The sequence below is a fragment of the Struthio camelus genome, chromosome 12, assembly GCF_040807025.1.
Source record: "Struthio camelus isolate bStrCam1 chromosome 12, bStrCam1.hap1, whole genome shotgun sequence".
Classification (NCBI taxonomy): Eukaryota; Metazoa; Chordata; class Aves; order Struthioniformes; family Struthionidae; genus Struthio; species Struthio camelus.
The window spans coordinates 11,104,842-11,130,699 of NC_090953.1; the positions used below are offsets into that span (position 1 = coordinate 11,104,842).

The 25,858-nt window shown below is 39.5% G+C and overlaps 1 protein-coding gene across 1 annotated transcript in view; it reads right to left on the reverse strand.

Moving 5' to 3' along the window:
* The window catches only part of TMC3 (transmembrane channel like 3), a 200,215-nt gene that overhangs the window by 163,069 nt on the left and 11,288 nt on the right, over positions 1–25,858 (reverse strand). The gene's annotated exons all lie outside the window — the stretch shown is intronic.

The window sequence follows — 25,858 nt, forward strand, 5'->3', positions numbered from 1 at the left end:
TATAAAGCAATTATTACTTAGCTCAATAATAAATTATTAGCTACCATGGCAACTACTGAAATAAAAGGCAAGCTATTAAAGACAACAAGATGGTTTGCAAAAGACAGAAAAAACAGTTTATTCATACGACAAATTGTGCACTCTCTCCAATTTTTTATGCTACCGCATGCCACATCAGGATTGCTACAGGAAAAATTGCAAGATGCCTCAACCCAATCATATAAGCCAATTGTCAGGGTTTAGCAAGGTTTTTCCATTAGGAAGATAATTTAATTAGAGAGTCAGGTATTTTTCTGATGTAATCCTAATGACATCCCACATCCATTTTTACCTAGGAAACTGGCTGAAGCAATGATTAGCAGATAGCTCCGAGAACTTGTGGGGGGACAGGCAAGGCCCTTGAAAAGCTGAAAAGGATAGAGTTAATGCCTATTATCAAGAGGAATAAATTGAGGAGCAAGAAAACTACAGGCTAGGCAGCTTAACTGAAATTTCCTGGAAAAATTCTGGAACAAACAAGCCAATTGTAACCACCTGGAATATAACAAGGAGATTATGAACAGCCAACATGGATTTGTCCAAAACAAATTATATCAAACCAATCTAATTTCCTTCTGTAACAAAACAGATAAGTTCTGACTTTAAGGCACTTAATGCTGCCATGATGTTCTCATGTGCAAAGCAGGGAACTCTAGTCTAGACTAAATTACTACATGACAGAGGCCAAAATATGACCACAGATGAGCCATCCACACGTTGTCAAAAGTGGAGAAGATGTCTAAAATGGGTTCCACAAAGGATGTTCCCAGATGCCATTCTCTTCAAATCACTGTCACTGATGATTTGCTGATGGAAGACAGTGTGCTTATTAAATGCAGGGAATACAAAGTTGAGAGAAAGTCTTCAAGTACTTTGGAAGACTGGATTAAAATTCAGAATGCTTATAGAGGATCCCAAGCTGAACACAAGTCAATGATGCTACTCTGCAGAAAAAAGCAAACATGGTATCTGAAGCATAAACAAGCTTTGAGATACATGAGGCAGGGTTGTTGCTTTCCCTACCACAACCACCTCCTCCTTTTAGCATCAGTATGGGTTTTAGCATCAGCTTCAGCTGGGTTACTGCATCTGTTTTGTGTGCCTAGCTTCAGGACAGATAGGTCTGGACCAAACGCAGAGAGTGCTACTAGAATAATCAAGTGCTAGAAAACATAACCTATGGAGACAGGTTAAAAGAACTGCTTAGACTTTAGGAAAAGAAATTCTAAATTAAGGACAGCGAAGTATAGAAATGAAGTGCCTAGGGAAGTTCTAGAGAACCCTTTCCTGAAGGCCTTTAAGAAGAGGCTAGATAAACATCTATTAGGAATGCCATAGGCATAGCAACATTATTTTCAGTTCAGGAGGCATACCAGGTAACTTCTTCAGATCTCCTGTAGTCTTATTTCCTAAGGGTTTGCAGTCCTCCCTCTCCCCCCCCCCATTCTAATCTCATCTGGATGAATCACAAGGAATTTGTCTGGGGTTTCCAGACATGAGGTAGCCTTTTCCTGGCAAAAACCCTAGACTGACTACAGACAGGATATACCCTCATAGGGCACATAGGCAATATATTGAATGCTTTTGCCAAGGACTGTTCTATATCCAGAAATTAACAGCACATGTGCAATAATCCAGCACTTTTGGGAAGCATAAGCTGTATTGAATAGGCACTAGAACAACAGTGTAACATTCAGGAAAGCTGGCACACGATTACTGGAGTCTCAGAAATTCTTCTACTCCTTGAATACAACAGAAGTGAAACAACAGGAGAAATATTCTTTGGTCACAACTCCAGACCATCACTTTACCAAACAAGCACTCACTCTCTTTTTTTCTGCTCTAAGATGTCTCTATGTCGTTTCACTGCCAGCACTTCACTGGCTGCATCTATGATTCCTTTACTCCTGCTGTTGCTTCTCTCAAACAAAAAAGCCTCAGCAACTTAAGACCCAGCTCTTCTGATTACTAGTTCAGCCTCCAGAATAAACTCCTTCCATCACAGCTGAGCTCTTTAACATTTTTAGTTATTAGGATCCATAATAGGGCTTGCTTTTTTTTTTTTTGTTTTTCCCCCTCCCAATTTACCTTGAACAAAGGAGAGTGGTTATACTCATCAGGTTCAGAAATACTTCTATCAGCATGACAGTACCTTCTCTAATGCCTACACAATTTGCAAGAACAATGAGTTGCATCAGCAAAAGCTATATGGGGAAGGATCATAAATAAGAAGAAATTAAAAAATGGTAGTGAAGCCGAGAACCACAATATAGGAACTGTGCAAACAGCTATAAGAACATATAAAGAGTTCAAGATGGCAAGGTCACTACGGAAATTTATCTTGAACCATCCTAAAATTTAGAGCAGATATTATTTAGAGCACATATCAGAGCAGATAATCAAATCAGTATATTTGTTCAAATTACATCCCTACACTAGCAATGAATTCATCCGGGAAATATTCACACTCAGACAGTAGGCAGCAGTTGTCATATCATTGCTTTTGCCATGTTAAACAAAGCTATGGAAAAAATCTGTGACTAATTCATGCAAATATGTTATCTTAAAATTAATGTAAGCAACCCCAGTAGTAATATAATACAAAAGAACTGATAATAGGAGCTTCTGAAAGATGTTCCCATACATACTAATCCCAGGCCGACAAGCAGAAAGCAGTATGTAGTTCTGCATTGCAGCCCATAGGAACTGGGTGTACATACATTTGCGCTAGCACCCTGGACTTCATCAGAGCCCCATAAATTCTCAGAGAATGAAGGGATCCAAGTTAATAGTCCCATGATATGCCTTTTTGTTTTTTAATATGCTTCCCATCAAGATACCTGTCCACAGCATGAACCATTCCTCCTAGGATAAAAACAAGCAGCACTTCTGGATACTTGCCAAAGGCCTTCATCAGCTGCACATAGTTAAACCAACATTTACTTCACATATTGCTTTCCTCTCCCCTTTTTTTTATGCCAGCCAGCTGAGTTTGAAAACAAATAAACAAAAAAAAAAACCCTGAAACATAGCTCACCTTGTCGCCCTGCAACAGCAGGAAATTTTGTTGTGCGAAGTTCTAGCTGCACAGCCTCATCACAACCGCTTTCTGCTTCTTCCAACTGAGACAGGCAATATTGTTGTCTGCAAATAACTCAAATGTTTACCTGTATAGATAATGCAAGCTAATGCTTTAAAATAATAAACATTTTGAAACAGGGAATCCCCATCCCCGCTGCTTCTCTCCTGTTCTCTGCCTTATCTCCTCTTCCCCAAATGAGCAGCTGGCTCATATCAGAGTACTGCATGAGACAAGCACAAGGAAACACGCTATTAGAAACTACCAAATAGACTGGTAGATTTCTATCCATCCTGAATACAGGTCACGTGCCTTTGAGACACACAAAAAGATTTTTTACTAACCGCCAACAGAGAACCAACTAGTCCTCTGGCATGGTTTAACTGAACATGGCTGGAACGTTCCTAGCTTCTGTTCATACTGACCCGTACCTCACTATTCTTGCCATGGCCCAGCACTCGAGTCTTGTTAGCTTGCAAAGCCAAGTGATCCCATGGATCTGATTGGGGAATGCCTAGCTTATTCTAAAATAATTTCTCTTCCCCATCCATTTGGGAAGAAATACAGTAGAGGTCTTACTGGACACCACTGCTGGACACCTCATGTCAAAAGAGACTGCTTTATTTTCATTACCCAATAGCAGATACCAAGTCTGACAGCTGAAGACCCACCAAGTTTTTCTAGCTGACTGAATTAATAGCAGCCAATCACTGATTTTCCTCTATAATTTCACTTTTTTCATCTTTCAACTTCATATTTAACATAATGATATTCCATTTCCCCCAAAAGACTTAAAAGAATTTCATTTCTATTTGAGAGGGCAGGGAAGAGAGAGGTGATGGGAAAGGAGGAGACATGCTAAATCAATTAAGTCAAAAAAGTAGAACTAGGGTCAGCTTTGCTGAGCACAAAGTGCAAAACCGCCCGAGTCCATGCAGGGAGAGCAGTGCTCCAAGGAGCCTTCTTTCCCCAGAGTTTTTTTCACTAGTGAGGAGAGGCTTTAAATCGCTTCTAGAGATTCATACTAATCTTGCTAAAAATGCGTTGCCTGGGGAGAAATGCTGAATTAGCGCATTGTCCCCATGCTTTCACTCAGCCCTAGACTTGGCTACTTTTAACGCATGGTTGTCACGCCAGCCAGTGGCGAGCATGAACCCAAGTAGAGCCCACGGACAGGCAGGCAGCTGCACAGTCTGCCACCCGAGGCTGGCAGCAGAGATCCCAACCACAAAGTGAAATCCATCACAGTTAGTGCAAACTCACTGTACAGTACATCTCTCAAAATATAATATATAGGACACCTCTCAAAATGAAAGAAAAGTCTGAAAGAAAAGATGACCAAGCAGAAGGGAGATCCTTCCTTTTAGAAGTTCATTTTTCCTGATTATTAAATCAAATCAGACCATCTTTCAAATTCATTTTATCATCCTTTATTGCATTTTTATATAATGTTTTCCATTACCATATTATTTCAAATTTTTCATTATTACTGCCCTATTTTTAACCTCAGTCTTCCCAGAACTTGGCTCAGAAATTTAATGCATAAATCACAAAGCTACTCTGGCTAATCTTGTAACAGAAGTGTCATTTATAATACTTTGCATTGAACACAACATTTTCCACAAATTCTTCAGGACTAAATTATTAACAGTCACAGATGCAGAAAAAGTGGTCATCTGATCTTGTTACTAGTTTGCTATGCGACTTTGGAAAGACCACAGCTTCCTCCAGACGCCAGTCTCTCCAGGGATGAAAGATATGCACCTCCAGGGGAGTACTAAGCAGCTTGATTCATTAGCATGTTTCTACTGAAAGTATATAACATAGATATGCTAGGATGTACACACGACAGATGAATCTTCATCTAAAGATTCAGCATTAACTTCGCTGGTTAGCAGATGACAGTTCTTATAAATCAAACAAATTTCAAGCAAAAGATAACAAGTCAACCCAAGGAATTAGCTCACAATTTCTTAGTGAACTCTATTTCACATTTAATTCAAAAGAATATTACTCTCAAGCAACCCAACTGCACAAGGTTCCAAGTTCAAGTCAGAAAAAGATGCCAATGTCCAAAACCTGCTGACATAAATCGAACAACGAAGAAGGTGCTGAGCACTTCACCAGATCAGGATGTTAGTGCTATTCTTTCAGCTCCTACAAACAATTTGGCAACTACATTCCTTTCATCTGAAAACATAAAGAGGAGATGAGAGAGGAAGAACATGGTTTAAGCTGGTACATAAAATAATGCTTTGTGCCTCCAGGAGAAGAGTGATAAAATTGGACAATTTTGAAAATACCCTGTTCTATAATCATGAGACAGAGTTAATGTGGACAAACAACCTAGCTACCTTACTGCTATGTCATCATTCCCAAACTGCTTTATCTTAACAACAAAAATAACTCCACCAAAACCTTTACAAGCCACCAGGACTCCTATTTGCACTACTGTCTGTTTCCCAAGCCAATCAGCTTTCTGTAAAGGTACATTTATTTATAAATCTGTACTTTGCTGATGAGCATTGGTTAACGTCTGTAACACATTCTCACTCTGAAAGTTGCTAATATCATGATTCATTCCCTCCTCCCCCAGCACCGGTAGGAGAGACACATCTCCGAGCTTACGCATCAGATCAGGTTACACTTCACTGCGTTACACAGCATAATAGACCAATCTACACGATTCCAACCGTCCCAGACCACAAAAGTCAAAATGCTGCTGCTTATTAAATATCGTGCCATTGAATCACTTTAGAAGTATTAAAATGTGAATACAGTTGGGTGGGCATTCAGACTTTTCCTTAACTCTTCTTTAAAGCAGTTAGAGAAATCTTTTTGCAAATACCTCTGAAGGACCCTTTGCTGCTTCACTAAGATCTTTGCCTTCGAAAATCCAACTGCAAATAGGATTAAGTTTACTTTTACAGCAATCTGTGATTACAAAAAAAACCATCCTCCCAAACTGAGAGCGGAGCGCAACCAAATAACTATCCCAACAACTTCCAAATCACGGGGGCCAACCAAGGCAACCATCTCTTCTGCATATACGCCAAGGAGGAAAAAAAATAACGACCCCAGCCCTGAGATCCTTCCTCCGTCCATCGTACACACAGAAGGAGCTGAAGTATATTCCAGTTCCAGCTCTGCCACCTTCCAGTGATCCACATACCATCTTTCTGCTGGGGCTTCCTTGGGTTCTCCAGAAGGAATTACCCTCAGGAAAACAGCGCAGGAGGTAAGTGCCCTCTCCCCAGCCAAAACATAAGGCCACATTAGCATGGGGGGAGGGGTGTTTATCGTTTTCATACCTTAGACATTATCTACACCCTAAATTTAGCCTTATAAGCAGAGAAGTCACTAAAGCAGAACAAGTGGTCTGTCTTCAAAGGTCTGTGTGAAAGGGTTAGAATAAACAGCCTGCTGCCCTCAGACCTCTGCGTCTCTTGGCACACAGTATTTAAAACCACCAACCAACAATACTCAGCACTTGTTTGTCTTATAAAATCAGTTCCATACTGAAGTTGAGCCTTATCTCTACAACTTCCAAGAAAGTCCCTGGATTATAGGCCCACACCCAGAGACAGCAGCTCCAAATCATCTGCCATTTTGACAAACCTCTTAAAATTCCCCAGATATTTGACACTGGAAGTCCTCCTAGTTATAACTAAACAAAACACATGCAAGATATAAACGTGAGGCCCTGGCCACGTAAGAGCTTGTTGCAGTAGAAATGCCATCATGCGCTCTGCCCTCTGAATACCATTCACTGTGGAATTACACTGTTTCATATATAACTATATATGCGTGTGTATCATAACATATACACACACACACGTGACCTGCCATGTACTCCCATGGTACCTACCCAGGTGTGTGCATCTCCTGCTGCTGTACATGGTAGGTGACATATCAAAAGTTGCTGTGTAACACTAGCTATAGTCTTAAACAGCTGCCATGTTTCACTCCAAACTAAGATAGTTACACAACAGATTTTGTATTTAAAAAAATAAAATAAAAAAGCAAACCCAGGGCTGCGCATAAGCAAGTAGCAGAGTGCTTAGGTAGGTGGGAAGTAGAGGAATCATTCCTTTGAGGTTAAAAAGCTCTGGGAGATAATTGCACCCTGTCCATCCACAAGGAGCACAGTTAGCAGAAGCATCCACCCAGTGACAGGCGCTCAGTAGACTGACATACATTAAGGTAGAGAGAGCCTTTAATAAAGCAAAGAGCCTTTAATAAAGCACACATGTAGATGACACAAGCGTTTGGGCTTTATGCGGTTTTTACCTATGGATCTCTAATCATATTCTGGCTCAGAGATGGGCCAAGCAGGTACTGCTGCTCAGCAGGCCTTGCATAGCTCCCAACAAGCGTGTGGGAGAACTTCCTAGCGAGGTTTGCTTAGCACTGTGAAATCTTTACAATTATTAAGCTGCAGTAACTGCACTTTAACTAATGTTTAGGGCTTTGTGTGTTTTCAAATATGCATGTCATTATTTTAAGCACAGTGTATGCTACATTTAACCTCTGCATAAGATTACTGTAAAATGGCCAAGTATCTGGGGTCAAAGATATACATTTGGAACATGTAACAGACACTTCAGATAACATTTAAAGCAGCTATAATAAGTTCTCATATTTAAAAAGAGTTTTTAATAACAATTTCATTCCATCTCATTTTACCTCTGAGATTAATATATCTGGTAAAAGCTTAGAAAAGTGCAAGAATGTTACTTTCATTTATTTAGTGCATTCCTCACACAAGATATTGCAACTCTATGAAGTCACTTAATAATTAGCTAAAGAAAACGGACTGCAAAGAAGCAGACAAAGCTCTAAGTATTGAGCCAATGCCCGATAAGTAAAGGAGAGTCTTTCATCAGCTATAATGGGCTTTGGATCAAACTCTGGAGAGAGCTCACTGCCTCCACAACGTGAGCAAAAGGTTCATACAGAGTGAAGCACAACTATGGATCCCTATAAATTAACATAACTTTATTTGATCTTTACCTGAAAGCCACAGAGAAGTGAACAGCTCCTTATTTTCTATTGTAAGAGATGTCATGCTAAGAAATAAATGGGGTACCAGCAGGGAAAAATAAGATGAAGACTTCTTTGTAGTGTATTCTTAGCTGGGTTTGTTTGGGCAGGGATAAAAATGTGTTGAGAACTAGGCTGAAATGAGTAAGTCACTGGGTTCGAGGGCTGGAATAGCAGTTTATCAGCACCTGGAAAAGTTTTCAACATTTGGTGATTTTTTTTTTCTTTTCTCCCCTGCCAGTAGGACACTTGGTATTTCAAATTCAGCTCAATTAGATAATCACACATGCGATTTCCAAATTTGCTTTCCATTAACATTAACGCCAATTCAAATGCATAAATGTTTATAGAAGGAAAGCGGGCACAACGGAGTTAAGTCTCTTGAGAGGTAAGTGCATATGTAATCCAACTGTTTTTACAGCCTTGCCCCCATTCCTCTTCAACCAATACACTTCACAGCAGCTGTACTTTATCTGTTGTTACAAGTATATATTTTTTATTTTTCTACCACTATTAACATTCTTGTTAATTCTTAAAAATTAAAGGCTCTGTAATGAAATTCTCATCTTGAACATGTTTAACCACAGGTAAGAAAGTCAGTAAGAGACTAAATCCAGTGCAATGGGTCTTCATCGCAACCAAGAAGCTTTACACAGTATGAAAGCTAGAAGCTTACAGATTCAAAGTCAGTTGTAAAAATTCTCATTTGGCTTCTCAATACAAAGTTAAACAGAACTGCTCTAAAGAAATAGGCTGCTGCTTAGGATTTCAAGTAACCTCAGTTTCTACAGTGTATTCTCATTCTCTCCAAACTCTAGTATCAAAATGTACTTCCAAACTGTCCCAGTAATCCTCTGCCTCTCCTGGATGAGGATACTGCAAACAGAAGGAAGGAGCTGTACAGATGCATCTCTTGTAAAGCTTCATGTATTGAACTATAAATTTAGGAATCTAGATCTTTTTGATGTAATCTCTATAAAAACAAAGGAAAGCTAATCTGAACAGATGCACAGAATATACAGATTAACTGCAATTACTCTTATCAGATCTTTGAAAAAAATCTCATAAAAGATAAATATAGCCCATCCTGCCTGTTTAACGACTTTTCTCTAAGCCAATCTTTTATTCAGCTGTTTCATCCTTTTCATGTGAGAACTACTCATAACAGTTCATTTCTAAAGGTACAGTTAATACTGTCACTAGTTCAGAAGAAAATGGAAGCAGCAGCAGAGAAAAATACCTAAGAATTGTCCAAAGTTGCATGGCAGTGAAGTTACAAAGTAAAACTATAGAAACCTGGTCCCATTAGAATCAAATAGATTTTTAACTTGACTTGAGTAAAGCCTGAACTTTACTCCAGGTATTGTGAAGCTTAGCCTTCTAATCATTGCACCATTACTTGTCAGCAAAACTTCGGAGGTGGTTGCCTGAGCCACACAGGGCTACAAGAGTAAAGCTTCTCAATTTTTCCCTTGCATTGCATCCCAAATTTTCTATATGTTTAGCCCTTGTGACACACAAGTGTAAAAGAAACCTACAGGAAGAGTCTGAAAATTAAGAAGGACTCCCTATTTTTAATGACTGTCGGACTGTGGGAAAAAACAGTCTCTTTTTAAACCTGTCTTGAATTCCAGTATTTGCAAAACCATAAACCAGGCCAGTTCACAAATCCAGGGGAGCTAGACACGTTGGAAGCAATCCCTTGTACATTCAATATGGTTCATGATCCCTTTTAAACATGCTTATTCATTTGCTCCTAGTTTTGCAATGGTAATGAAAACCAAACTCAGGTAAGCTTTATTAGATTTTCATTGCAAGTATTTGCAATTGAGATGTGGTCAATTAAAATTAAAACAAAAAATATACCTTGCAGAGTATGTTCAGCACGGAAGACTATTTATGTACACTTTTCCTTGGTCTCTTTGAAAAGGTCTGCGCTAAGCCAGGACATCAGAAGATGAAATTGAAATCATTCATTGCAAAAGCACAAACATGAAACTTGCTTGAACTTGCTTCATCATGTCGGACGAAACCGATTGCCTTTAAATGAAAATTAAGAGTCGTTCGCTCTGAAATCTACTTTAGTTAACTTATACTCGAAACTTCCATAAAAAGTTCTTTAAAGATCTTCATATTTGATTACAACTTTTTCCAGGAACCAACAGTACATGACACCATACCACTGCCACAACATCGACCGTTCCTACAAAGACAGTATTTTCATAGCTTACAAAATCACTGACTTAATAATTTAACACTATATTTATTGCTATAAAAGGGATTATATTTCTGTTTTCACTGAAAGCGGTGCCAGTTCTGGGAACAAAAGGTCTTGGTTGGACACAGTATCTTTTCTCCTTGCTATCCCAGCTGGCCATTGTTTTCAGCTCTTCCTGCTCTTTTGACCCAACAGAGAACTTGTGGCAACTGGGGAGGTAGAGGAGCCCCAAGCTGTACGTTCAGCAGATCTTACAGCAACCCCAGGAGGTAGCAGCAGGCCATTTGTCTGGCCCAGCCTGGTCCTTGATGCCTTGTTTGGGCTTTGGCATATCCAAAAGAGCTGACAAAGGTCTGTCTCACACACTAGATGGACATTTGGAAGTCATGGTCTCACCTCCCACATTTCTGGCTTGAGAGCTTTCTGCTCCCCTTGTCCTTTTGGGTACTCTATACAAGCCAGGCATCATTTAGTCCAAAAAATTTCCTTTTTCTGTTATTTTGGGCAAAAAAAAACCCACTATCATTTGTCCACACGCTTGATACTGACCATTTCCCACTGAAAACCTCTCAAGCTTTATCTTGATTCATCTCCCATTTTTCTTGCCTCAAATCCATAAGGACTGAGCCATTTGCACTAACACAAATACTCATCTCTTGCAGTTACAAAGAGATCTCTTGGGAAATCTGAACGTTTCTAGACTGTCATGGAACACCTTTAACACAGCATAACAAATCGTATATTGTTGGCTGTAGAGCATTGCATTTTTTTCTTCAAGTAGTTAGAACACATTAGAAACGTTCATGAGCCCTCTAGAATAGCACATTTAATTGGTTTTCACAGGCTGTATAAGACAAGTCATGTTTCAAGCTCAAAAAGACCCATTTAGAGTATTTTTCCTTTGATATCAAACTAGGATCACTTCATAGGAATATGATTATTTTGAAAAGAGACTGACTCATATATTAATCTCTTCAAAGCAATTCATAAGAATGAAACTTTACGCACTGTTCTAAAGCAATTTTAAGGCTGAGATTAGCTAACAGAAAACACTAACATCTGTTAAAAACATTCCAAAATTAAATGAACACTTTAATTTACTGCACTTAGGGTTACATATCCATTCTTTCACACAGACATAAAAATTTAGTGGACTTAATTATAGCACTTCAGTAATTAATGTGGGTTTTACTAGGGGGTGATATTCAGCATTTTAAAAATTAACAACATTAACTTTCAAGGAAAATGGTAGGTTCTCTGCAGCAGCATACCATAATGGCAGCTCCATTTATTTTTGAATGTTTAGTGAGGGCTGACTCCTGGAAATACGCTGTAAACCAACCCAAATGCAATCCACTTGTGCAGGACTGAGGAATGAAATTCTGGTTCCCCAGCCTAGAATTGCAATGCCTGATTCAGAACAACTGCTTCTAAAGGCTCTATCATCTGCCAAGGAGAGTAAAACAACAAATAAAATCAGGGCCTACTCTTTGAGGCTGCAGAAGGTCCTCATATTCCACTAGGTTGTTTTATACACATATATCTTTCAAAACCCATCTATCCAGGAGGATTTCTGGAGGAGATTTAAGAAGTGCAAGCAATATGTTTGGGACTAAAAATCTAGGTTTTAGTACTTCCTTTCCACTTGGTTACATATTTTTCCCCTCAACTACTAAAAGTCAAAGGTGCTGTTTAGGACATGACTGTGTTAAAATCAGAGCAGAGCCTACCAGGCAGCTTAGCTAAAATCATTTGCTACTGTGTGATGCATCTGTTACAGGTTTTCTCCTGCCGTGAGATAAGCTTGGAGCCGATTCATCTACAGATGAACACCAGAAAGTTTAAATTGGAAGAAAGGATTAAAAAGAATTTCTCTGTTAATTACTCCCCCCCCCCGCCCCATACCCCCCCCCCCCAAAACTTCAGGCCTTTAACTGATGAACAAAAAATGAGATATGCCCCTTCAAGTGACTTCCTGATTTTGCAGTAATCAGGATATCCTCCAAATAAAAATCTGCTGTGTCCCCTGCTTACTGTTGGAAATTGATATTGGCCAAAGACTGCAGACTACAAGCCATTTCATCTCCAGCAGTGCGCTTTGGCTCTGCTATCAGTAATGTAATAAGGCATCTGAGCTGCTGTTCCAGGAGGCCTTTTCCTCTCTTTGCAAAAGGTGACATCTCACTTTTAAGTCAGTAAGGGGAGTCTACTGTTAAATGTTCCATTTGAGGGGACTTCAGCTGTGTCAGGAGTTATGATCTTGGAGGACAAAACTATGAGAAATATCAAGCTTTCTCCTCCCTTGGTCTTGAAGTGTCTCTGCATTACAGGACAAAAGTCTCTGGTGAGGTATCTGTGAACTCAGGAATATCCGTGCACCTCACCTCACTCATGCTTCTGCATCCCTCACCTGTAACACCCACAGTCAGCAGGTAGCCACAGGTCCTCACAGGGTATAAATATCACTGTGTTTTGCCAAGAGAAGGAACAGCCTCACGATGAGGATGAACTCTAAGCCAGTGGGACATAAGGCAGATTCCAAAATTAGTCAATGACCATCTTATTTTGCTAACTGTTAGAGAAGCACAGTGTCATCATGACCTCAAGGCATGTTTCCAATGTTGCAGAAAAAACAAAGACTGAGCTGCTTCTCAAAGCATTATCTGATGTGCTGACCGTTTACTCTTGAGCTTCTTGTTTTTTGCCCCCCCAAGAGTCTTCAACTCCAGAGACTCGGAGAAACATGTAGGGTGACTCATACCTGAGCTCTACTAAAAGCATGAAATCCTGTGCTCTTTTCCCTTGTTACCTCCTGCAGCTCAAGCCACTCTAATTGAGACCAACTTTTCCTAAAACACTCCCAGGAAGAGATATTAGCACTGCAGAAAATGGAAAGCCTGTGCTCACCCCACCTCTGGCTTTTTTAGTGCATCCTTGTGCTTTTCTTTTGTGCTTCAGTCCTAAAGATATTCCATTCGGATAAAGCTCTGCACCAACACCACCAAACCATTACACTGCATCATCGTTGGTGGAGATACTCTTTACATGCATGCTGCTAGTACTAGGATCACAGTTCATATTAAACATGTATAATTTCTAAGCAACAGCCGTAAAATATCAAATTACTTTTAAAACTTCGGCCTGATTCTCTAAGGTTAGTCACAAAGTAAGGAAACATATTTCTCTAAATACCGCCATAAAGGTGCAATGAGTCACTGTCCTATGGGTGCCTGGGAGGCAACAACTAGCAGAGGAATAAATGTTTTTAAAGCAGACCATAAAAGCAGCACAAAGTTTTAGAAGCAAATATTAGCTAAGATGTTGAATTATGTACCTCATGCTGAATTATGCACAACAGTATGATCCCCCAAGAATTTACCTCTTAAGTTAGAGCTCATATGTGAAATCACAAAAAAGAACTAGGCACCACAGAAATACGTTATAAATTGAGGTGCAATTCTGCAACCTAAACAGCGTTTACTACTCATAACAATAAAGATTATTCAGTATAAATGGTGCAGAATGAGCCTCTCCGCAGGGGACACGTTTGCTTCTGAATCAGTAACAAAGCAATATCAAAGATCGGCATTAAGGGATAATATTTGAGACTCCATCTGAATAACGACATATCCAGCAACACATTACTCATCATTCTTTGCTGTTATGTTCATCACTAACGCCAGCTACAAGACTGTCACTGGCTAAAAGGCCAATTCCCTAAATTTCTTCTGGAAGCTTCATTTAGGTCTTATCATCATGAACTGTACTGCAATGTTTCTAAGTCTGTTTTACCCCAAACATGGCTCAGAGATGGAGAAAGGGATCCTTTTGGTTTAGAGATTTAGTCAGCATACCAGGAAATCTTCAGAAGAGCATTTATAGAAAGAAAACCAAGAACAGCACAAGAACAAAACCTGTTGCTCCTACTTTGAACTGTCCCTTTCAGCAAAACACATACAGAATCAAAAGAACAAAACTAGTCTAGCAAGATACTTCAGATTCTTTTATTCTGGTTCTCTGGCAACTGGCAGGACTCCTTCACAACATAGTCGTTCCTGTCTTATCTAATATGCTCTTGAATCACTGAATTAATACTTGCCTCAGCTACCTCTTCTGATAAGCTACTCAACTCCTCATGAGCAAGAAGCTATCTCCAAGGAGGGCTACTTGGAAATTTAATTCAAGAAAAGTTTACTCCGAAAAATTCAAGATGTCCACATTTACTGAAGTTACTAATTGACCCTGTATTTTAAGCTAGCTTGACATTTTCAAGATAAACAGTATCTGTGATTTTGCTTTAAAGACACAAGCCTTGGCCTGCCCATGAGCTGCAGGGGCACCGAGAACAAGACAACTCAGCTGCACAGATATCTATTTCAGCACAATTTGACCCAAACTGGACACGTCTGTCCATGTTGTGCTACAGTTTTTCTACCAGCACTGGCTTTTGGTTGGACACTGACCAGAAAACTGCAGTAGCAGACGTAGTCTTCGAGAGAAAAGACAAGACAAAGGACTGAAAGTCACTATAGACAGATTTCAGGTTACTGTGCTATCCTAGAACTCGTTTGCCTTTAAAGTCATTAACTGCTTGTTAAACTCCATTAAATTACCATGAAAAGTATGTCCAAAGTTAAAAATATTAATACCACTAAAAGAAGCTCTTTGCTTTAGATAAGACCTTTTCCACAGTGGAGAAAAATACCCTGAGCAAATGCAAGGCGGTACAAAATTCAAATTATACATGTATACAGAAATAAAAAACATGACTTAATCGTCCTAAAAGAGTGACTTGCACTCCAGCGAACTGAAATCTAGATTATGAAGCTGCATTTTACTATGGAGGCTTTTTATTTCCTACAGTTATCACAGGCTATTTGTGTCCTCTGCTCCAAAGCTATTACTTTTAAAACACAAGAATAAGTAAGGGCATTTCATGCTAACAAGTCTTACATCAAGAGACACTTCTAAACAAACAAAAACCCCCTAACCTTTGCATTTCAAAATAATAAACTCGTCAGAAGTTTCTTCTCCTGACAAATTTATCGACCATGACTTGCAGGGATCAAAGCCTAATACGTTTCCCAGAAACGGAACAATTTTGTTTTGACAGTAGTTAGGCATTTATAGATAGTAAGATGGCGATGTCTCAGAGGTGTTTATAAGTCTCAGTTGTAATGGGGTAAAACAGGTATGTATATAACTGCACAGACCACAATCTCACTCGCCTCATTCTTACTAGTGCATTTCCTATCTTCCTGCTATTTAATCATAAACCACCTATGTAGACATACCAGAAGCATCACTCTTACTGGCCCCAGCCTGACAAGACTCTGCTGGAACACCTGCAGCCCCGACACGTGCCCCTCTCCTGCATTCTGGGACTGTGCTGCTGGTCAGCCACTCTGCAATCTCTCAAGCAGCTGCAGGTCAGGCTCCCAAAGCGACAGGGCCATTACGGCTGCTTCAAGATGTTTTCCAGCAGCAGCCTATGGTTTGAGGCAATCCTCCATCTCACCGCCTGATGCACCTATGGGACCTCCATCTTAGAACCAGCTCACCTGTCACATTGCCCTGCACCCTTAAGACATGTCCAGCAAGAGCCTCTGCTCAGCATCCATCCAACCTGAAGATCTGCTTAGGTCTGACAACAGTATCAGATAAGAAAGTTTGCCAAAGGGGGAGATAAAAATACTACCTTTTCCAGTGGACTTTGCTTCTCTCAGATAATCACAGCCACAACATTACAACCTTGAGACTAGCCACAACTTTCAAGGTGAAAACTGTCTGGCTGAAATGGGAGTGAACCAACAGATAGACCCGATCTCATCTCTTAATAGCAACAGCTTGAAGCCTTTACCTTCCTCCTCATTCACAACTCATACTGTGAGAAATAACAATGAAATCTTCCTACAATATCTCTGTAAAATTACGTTATCCATTTAAGCATTTTATGAATAAAATCATTTAGAAAATCATTATACTTTGCCTTCGGGTAAATAAGCTAGCAAACTTGAATGAGTATAATAATCTTCTTGCTTGTTAGTTATTCTTCAGGCTGGATAAAGGTTTCTGGAAAATCATCTCTCTTACTGTTTTCCCACACCATGTCATCTACCCATGATCTCTTCAATGATTCCTACAAAATTCCCCCCCCCCCTTACTTTAAATCTGAGGAAAACCAGTTTTCTTTCTCCAAGATTTTCCAACTGTGCAACCACAGCAGCAACAGTTAGCTCACCAAAGCTAGCACGACCATAACGGTAACTATAGCATCATCAAGCACCGCTCAGAACTTTATAGGAAGGTTAGCAACTACCAGCGCTGGCTACGCAATGCAACGCCACAGAGCAGTGCCCAACTTATCTCCGAATCTGCTAAGTCAAAGCACAGAAGCGGAGCAGCCACATTAGCAAAGCATTTCAGCCTGGCATCTCCAGAAAAGCAGAATGGAAGCTGCACTTGTTAGTTGCAAGAATATAACACTCTATGGGGAAAGCACTATAATTGGCTTTTTTTTAATACAAACGATTTTATCTGGGCAAGCAGTTTAGCAATAGGCCTTTAATCTACTGCTGAGGTTGAGAGGTTTTTTCCTCGAAACAATTAAGCTCCTTAGAGGAATTAAAGTGCTCGAGTTGTAAAATCTATATCAAAAAAAAATCTGTTCGCTTAACATACCATTTGCCTGGAAAAATGTCATTTTAACTTTAAAAAAAGCTATGTAACAAAATAAAAATTATGCTAGGATTTAAAAGTTCAATTTATTATTTTTCTTAGTTTATATGAATTCCATACAACTCCTAATACTGAACTATTCCATAACAGCCATTTCAGTGCATTTTTGGGAAATGACAAACCAACAATTTGTGGTTTCCTTTAAAAATTGTGCACTACAACACTTGAAGTTTGGCAAATGCTAGCTTAACTTAATAAAGCAAACATTCAAGCATATGTTTAAATTTCCTCATGCATTCTCAGCAAGACCAATCGTACAAAAACAGTGACTCTCATGCCTATTTGCCACATCACAGCTTGGTTTGAACCACCAAACATACGTGCACAGTAAAAATCACTGCACATTATGCAGGAGTACAGTAAAGACCAAAGGCAGTTCATGTACAGGCAACGAGGTCTATTATTAGCACTCAGTCAACAGTGTTAACTATATTTGAATTCACAATCCAAGGTTGTTTTTTTAAACATACCAGTTTTAAACAAACTGGACTGAATTTGAGGCAACAAGACTTTGTAGTGGGAAGTATAAATGAAACAAAGTCTACGCCTGCACTCAACGGCTAATGCTGCTGACAGGGTACTTTAACATGTTAATCATCAAGAGCGCTTTCTTCAGCATGACGCCATCCTTCTCCCACTGAGACAAGGGAGGGCATGGTCCAACGGGTGGATACCTGTGTAATCCACCACAGTTACTCCCTGCTTAGCAGGGACCACACTGTAACCAGAGGTTAGCTTTGCTGCCCTCCTACAGAAGGAAGAAAAAAGAAAACTGAAAGGGAAAGAAAACTACCTTTGAACAAAGAAGTTTACTGGAATTACTGCTCCTTGTTGCGTTTCAGCAACACAGGCAATGGATTCATTTCACCCATGCAATCATCTTTAAAAGTTGAACAGATGGAAGTCACAAGGAGACACTGGCATAATTTTATCTGTTGTCAACTTTGAAGCAGCAATGAATTTATTCTAACTTTTCCTGTTCAGTCCTGGACAGATTTAAAATTTCTCTTGCTTTTGAAAAGAGATACAGAAGCACAGAATATCAGTTAAAAGCAACTTCACCAGTCTTTAAAAACTAGCACTTTTCCCTTCAGGCACATACTCTTCCTTCTAGGCACGCGGGACCTACCTTCACACTTTTGAGCTCGGAGCCTTTTCAGCTCTGATCTGACCCAAAATCACAAGGGTAAGAAGGTGATCAAAACAGAATTAGCTTTTCCACATTCATCTCTTCCTAAGAAAGATTTGAAGGCAAAATGGTTAAGGATTTAGCTCAGAGTATAAGTTTAATTTTTCTCAGTATCCACTGAACACTGTACTTGCACAATACACTGAAGTATTGAATTAATGCAATCCAGTTTAGTGTTAGACAACACTTAGATCAGTTAATTGAAGACAAATTCAAACTATCCAAGTATCTGAAAGGTCCTAAAATTGCTGGAAAAAGGCACTGAAAAAAAAGGTGGCTCCTTCAGCAATGAGGAGTTCAATCAATGGATTTTAATAACGCCCCGTTTCCAACTGCTAGCTGCATTTTGTGACTGAAAGTGGTTGCTTTAAAGACGGACCCCAAAAACAGGAGCTTTTATTATCCGGTTAGCATAATTACTGCCACCACCTGCATGAAACATGCATCTGTTGGTGGTTGGTCAAGTTTTATAAGGAGAAGAGTGCAAGAAAATTAGCCAGTTTATGACATTTTGTTTGGATTTCCTCCTTCTTGTACACTGCAAAACAAACTATAATAGCGCTATTTCACTCCTTGTTTAGCATAATATCACTTTGACGTATCAGTTTTAAATAGTGAACTGTTTATAGATGAAGTATGGTATAAACAGTAAAAAGAAATCAGAGAAACTCTTGGGAAAAAATGAATTTCAGTTATGTATTAAATTGTGATATATTTGCAGGCGTAAGGCTTGCAGGATTGTTTTAGAAGGGCTACCACTGTAGCCTGATGGAGTTCAAAATATGTACTTTCCAACTGGCTTCTCAAAAGGACCACAGATGCCAACTCTGCATTAGATCAGACTCAACTGAGAAATATTTGACCTCCTGCAGATGCCCTAAAAGAAATAACCTAAATCCTTTCTTTGGCCTAAAAACATGATAACGCACCTAAAAATTTCCAGAAAGTCATCTTTCAATTCTGAGGGTCTAAAAGCTCTTTATAATCCTACTGTCTCTCCAGTGAACCAAGAGCTGGGAACTAGTCCAGTCTTAGGGCTATAACAACAATTATTCATTCCTATTTATGGAACACCAACAGCACACTTGGTGCTTAATGATACCATGGCAATAACTTTGAGTATAGGAAATAAATAGATCAAGATCTGGCTCATAAAAAGGTTGCTTGGAAGACAGACTGCTCCACTGGAATCAGGTTTTATGCCATAATGTTACTCATCCATTGCTAAAGCCTGCAACACAGGCTACAGAACACAAAGATTCTTCTTGTTTCAATTTTTTTTTTTTTTTTTTTTTTAAAGCAGCCTTTCCTTTCTTTTAAATCTTCAAGCTACATAACATTTTCCTCCTTGTTTGGTTTAACTTTAGGACAGACATGTCAGCCAAAAACCACACCATCGGCTGTAGGTAGTGATTTATTTAAAACTCTTCCTGGCCTGACCAGGCTCCAGGGCACCTGAAAAAAAAAATCTCCTCTTACATAAAGTGCTCATGTTGCACATTCAGTGCACTCCACTAACCTCAAATTGCTGAGCACTGTAAACGTCCATAGAGCTAAGTGAAGCAGCTTCCTTTGGAAAAGATGGTCACACAACCTCTTCACGTTGCAAAGGGCTGGTACTTCCCTCCCCAAGGCATCAGGGAATTCATGCAAGTCAGCAGCTGCGCAGCCTCATTTGTGCTGGATTCCGCCCTTATTCTTTTGGGATAACAGTTTTCTTTAGTTGAATATTTTAATAAGATACATATTTTTCTCCAAAGTTAATTTACCAAGGAAGGGAAATGTGGTTTCTTCACACCTTTCTCAGTGGGTATCCATCTCAGCTAGACCTTTTATCACTCACTGGTGTCTTGAAAACACAGAGACAACATCAGTAATCTACTACTGCTTTTTCCCAGGCCCATAAAGCAGCAGGTTACCTGCTTTCTTAAGCAAAAGGTGGTACAGTAGTTGCACTTACTTTTAAGCTACTTCTTACATCCAGACTTACAAATGATAAGAGAACAGCAGTAACGAGGCACCACCAATTTGGCATGGCTCTTTGCCCCTCTTTTTTCTCCAGGTGGGCTTTTGCATACGCATTAAGAGCGACAGCCTCACTAGGAACACTCCCTGAACCAAGAAACATCAGCCCTATCCCACCAGTGTCCTGATGTTTGAGAAGCAGAAATGACCAGGCTCTATATAGTTGGGGATCTGTCTTCCTGAAAATTACTTGTTATACATTACTGCCTCAGGTACAGTCTACCAAAGGCTCAAGCTATCAGCCGCCTGAAATAAAAGAGAAGGTAGATTATTTCCCAAGTAGGTCTTTTAAAAATCTATTGCTAGTGGTCCGTCATGGTCCAAGTCTGTCAACCTTCAATGCTCTATCACTCCCTTTGACTGTACTCAAGACCTGAAAGACTAAAAGCTCCCAAGTTATTTGTTCAATCATTTATATTTCATAGCTGGAGCAAGGTCTGTAATGATCAGCTTTATTTGTACCCAGAACTTTGAATTGTTTGCCTCATAAACATGAATCATTAACAATGAAAAATAAAGCCTAGTTTGTACAGCCTTCTGGCTGGGATTTCATTTGATTTTAAAAACACTTAAGAGTTTCAATTCTGCAAACACATGCACACGTGTTTAACATTAAACATGCAAATAAGTTACATGTATATGCACTTGCAGGATCATGGTTCAACTTGGGTATGGAACTGCCATCCAACTGTATTGATGTGGGTTGTGTACCATAATATTACAGCTACAGGCACTAATCACACTGAAGAAAAGTCTTTTTAGCTCCTTCTTGCATCAGCCAGCTGCACAGATCAGTTCTGAGTTCAGCATTTACGAATACAGTGTTTAAATGCCAGCGTGCATACGTCTTAAACGCACTCTTACAGTACTACATTTCAATCTACAAGAAACAGCTAAAATCAATCTGGACGCAAGAATGAGAGAATAAGCAGTGAGGTTTAGACACTGCATCAGCCTGCACTTCAGAAACGCGTTTAGGAATAGGAAGCAATTGCTGGTTCGTGTGTGAGCAGGAAACGTCACACTGCTGGAAACAGAAATAACAGCCCCGATTCTGTGTTCCTCTACTACATTCGGGAACGGCCTTTAAAGTATTCTGCATTCCTCATACACAGAGGTCATTCGGAGAACTCTGGTGCCCGCTATAAAACCAGGGCAGACTGAAATCGGTCTCTGCCACATATTTCAAAATGCTTTTCCACTCTAGACCTTGGCCCTCCTCAAGCATCTCTTTTGTGCTAGTTCTCGATTCTAGGCAGGGAGCGTGCTTCCCAGCTCCTTTGTCACCAAAGGCTGACTTGGGCACCAGCACGCTGTTCCTTGACAGTACCCACTCTTTAGGGGAAACCCAAATCTTATCTTCAGTGAAATAAATCTTCACCTTCTGTGGGACATTTAGGCAGTCAATAATACATATATAGCTAGACAAGATAGTTTTTGTAAAATAAATCAGTTTGCCAGTCACCTCTTCCCTTCCAACAGACCCCCGTGCATCCCCTTAGGAATGTGATTTCCAACAAAAAAGACATATCCCTAGATTAGGCTTTGAAGCATCTCAGGAGGTTCTCTCTCAGGACATGCTCTCAGGGACTTGCTTCTGTTCCGTTTATGGCCGCTTAACATTACTATGACAGTGTGGAAAAACCTTTAGCCTGCCCAAAAACCAGACCCATTACACTGGGCAGCTTTAACATTTGCCCAGGGAAGCAAAAGCAAACAAAAGGCGAAAAGCAGAGATCCCAGACTCTGAACTTACTGTGAGGCAGAAGTGATTTTTCTTTGCCATTTTATAAGATTTTTCCCCAATTTGTGGCAATTCACTGCAGTTATAAAACAGCAGTAAATCAAACATATGCAGAGAGCATTGAAGAATGCTAAAGTCAACATTATGAAAACTAAATGCCCAGCAGTCACTTGTAAAATGGAAAGAGATGCAGTCGTTTAAAACATCTTACGCAAGATTGAGAGTTCACCAAACGAGGAAGACCCCCTGCAGTTAAAGGAATTTGACAGGTTTACTGCATTAACTATATTGTTTAAGATTCCATCGCATTTTATAGTAGCATCCTTTAGCCGTTGTTCTCAAAGTAGTGTCAGCGTTTCCATTCTATGCCCTAATTTCCAGATTTTATAACTACTACTAAAACAATATACTTCAGGTTGGACCTAGGCGAAACAAGTTTCTTTTTTTAATGTCTTTTTACATCAGTTTGGCTGCCTTTATTCCAGCGCAGCATAAAATAAACCACTTCAACTGATTTTCCTCCTTTCTTTGCCTTTTAATACTCAGATGCATTTGTAAGTTCTGTTTGGGCCACTTGAAGTCATTCTCCTTTTTTCTACTCAAAAAAAAAGTTACCATTAGGATACAACACCATGCGATTCCAGCCTTTTAAAATAGCTCATAGGCTGATCCTCTCCAACAACAAGTTTGTGTGTTAATTTTTAAGCCTAGGAATTCAGGACAAAAAGCTATCACACATTTCCCATCGCTGTAATCGCTCAGCACCTTTTGAAAATCAGGCCACTTTCACTGAGATGTCTAAATATAGTTATAGATATTTGACTTTAGGAACTCAAATTTGAAAAAAAGAGGTCAAAATGATTAAACTACATCCCATTAACTTTGGGCCTACAGAATTAAATAGATAGTAAAATGGCAGTAGATACTTAAGATTGTTTTTCTTTCTCTTTCTAGCAAAATTCAGTTCTGAGTATTTTATTTTCTCATTTGCAGTGTTTTTATGGCTTTACAGAGGCAGCTTGTCCTCAGTATCTGAAATACGTTGGTACATTTCAGCAGCTCTGCACACTAAAAAGCACCATCCTGTCACCTTTCTGATACAAGTGACTGCATTATGAGTGCTTGAAACATCTCAGAAGGAGCTGCAGAGGCTGTATTCCAGCAAGTGCACTAATTTACTAAAACATAAGGCAAATTGCCCCCATACCACCAACAGGAACCATAGAACTGGAGTCATCACTCATGAAGAGCTATAGATTGGCAGTGCCTTTCTTTGCAAAGCAGAGATGCCCTTTTTCTACTCTGAATTTTGCTTTGCAGGAGCCAGAGCACTGTTTCTAAACAGATAGGATATGACTGATCAGCTGATGGATGGTACCTTGCCCTGACGGCCAGAGATACAGGCTCCTCGTAAGTTCAGAGCTATACCTGTCTGTCTTTCCCCACATTAGGTCATAGCTCATATTTCTGACATCAAGCGATACAGTTATGATCAAACCAGAATCAAATGAGTCTCTCTCAACCTCACCAGCATGAGAAAACTATCAAACCTACAGTCCAAAAGCTGTGTGGCAAAACAGTGAAAATTCAGGACTAGGGAATCCACTGAGCATAAGAAACCACAACTACCACAATTGTTTTAAATCCCACAGCAATCCCATACAGTTACTCCCACTGTCAGGAAAATTCACAAAGATTGCTGTATGTGCAAGCACAGTGGTAAGGAGCACTACAATGGCCAGAAACTCAACTGTAAAATGCAATGCCTAATGCAGAGCAGATGAAGGAAAAACTACATTTTTTCCTCCACTTGGATCTAGTTGTGGTTAGCCTGGAAGTCCCAACCCAATTTTCCTAACTGACATTACATTACTCTGCAGTTATGTGTTTGCATTTTAGTATTTATCTCGTAAATCTTGAGCCATATGCTTTGGTCATGTCTGTGGAATACATGACGTAACCTCACTAGATGTGTGTAATTAGAAAGATATAATCATAACCCATAACCTGAAGGAGGATCTTTTCTTTTCCAGACTTTAAATTCATAAGCAATGTTGAAAATCATTTTGTAATGTAATCCCTGTATGCAGAAGAGCACTGAAGTATACAGCGCATAAACCGACAGGATTTTGTTTTCTGAGAAGATTAGAAAAATGGTTCACAATACTCTTCAGTACAGACAGCGTGCAGAGAATTACCTTACACGAGCAATTTCTACAGAAGTAGCTTGCAGTTCCCCTTACACATCTACAGGACCTGAAGGAACATATCTACCTCTTTCATTACTGTCGCTCAAGAACAAAATATTCAAATTCACTTTCATCTTTGGTTCAACACAACAACACGAAGCTGGGGTAAAAAAAATACTTTTACATTTTAACTATAGGACCAAAACATCATTAAAATATATAGTCATCTCAGTGGCTGGTAATTGCTATAACTAACAGCAAAGAGATTGATTGAAGGGAACAAAAGTTTGGTCTGGATTTCAGGAAAGAATTCCTATGGGCAGGGTCTGCAGTGCACAACCTTAAAACCACGGAAGGCTACCCGGCAGCTCGCAGCGAGCTGCGCCTAATCTCCATATAGGTTTATAGGGAGCTTTCAGAAATAAAGCCTTGTGCATTTATCTATGCTGCTAAATGTACACAACGCTCCTTAAAAACGCACCGGGAGACAAAATACAGCTCAAGAGCTTCAAAGGAAAGCTTCATCAGTGGAAAGACTGGCACTGCTTCTCTGAAGCCAGCTTCTTAACATCCAGCTTTATCTCCAAGGCGGCCACCCGTACCGCAGAACGCACACTGGCATAGTGCGCGAGCATAGCATTCAGGAGTTGTTCAAATTTATACTTCCAAGGAGGCTTGCACAAATAGCAATCATCTTAAGCAGGCAAAGACGCATATAAGCAAGTTTTAACATCTGGCTAAATATCTTGTTTGAAATTTTGGTTTTCGTGAAGAATATTCTAGTTTCTTACTGAGCAATTCCAGGGAACTATTTCTCTCAAAAAGAAAAAAGGTGGGGTTACAATGAAAACAATGACAGAAGCAACACTAATCGAAATACTTTTCAGTTTTGAAAGCTTCGAGTTCCATGATTTACCAAATTTTTCTTCCAATTTTTTACCTTCTGGCTGGCATTTGTGGAGAAGAGTAAAGGTCCTCTCCCAAAAAATACAGCTATCATCTCTTTTGAAATCTAGCAGCATCAAAATTGAATTCATCACAAATAGATTTCTAATAATGCTTATCCACATCCTGTGTGATGTAAAGCACATGTGCAAGAGATATTCTGAAACCCTTCCACATATGACAGCTTTATCCCTTCCTTTAAATTAAAGCACCTGAAGGAAAAATTGTTCTGAAATTAGTTAACTATTTGCTTTGACCATGAATTGCATCATCCCCTTTTATGAGGGAAAGGGTCACTTATTAAAAATGTGTCATGTGAGATGTTTTACCCATTAATATCTGCTCCTCAAACTACCTGCTGCCTTATTAAATTCTCAGCACGTTCTCACTTTGTAGCCATCCAGATAACAGACAGCAACATTAACAGCAATAAAGACATTGCTGGATGTAATGTAGTATCTAATTAACAGTGATCTCAGTGGGGCAAGGCCAGAAGAGGACAACTGAATAAAAATCATCTGCATTATTTAAAGTTATTAGAATATACAATTAATGGCAGCAGCATCAGTTTTAATTAAAACTTAGAGGTGGTGATCCAAATTGACTAAACCTGACACAGAAGTAATGGCCCTGCTCAGGATGGAAGCAA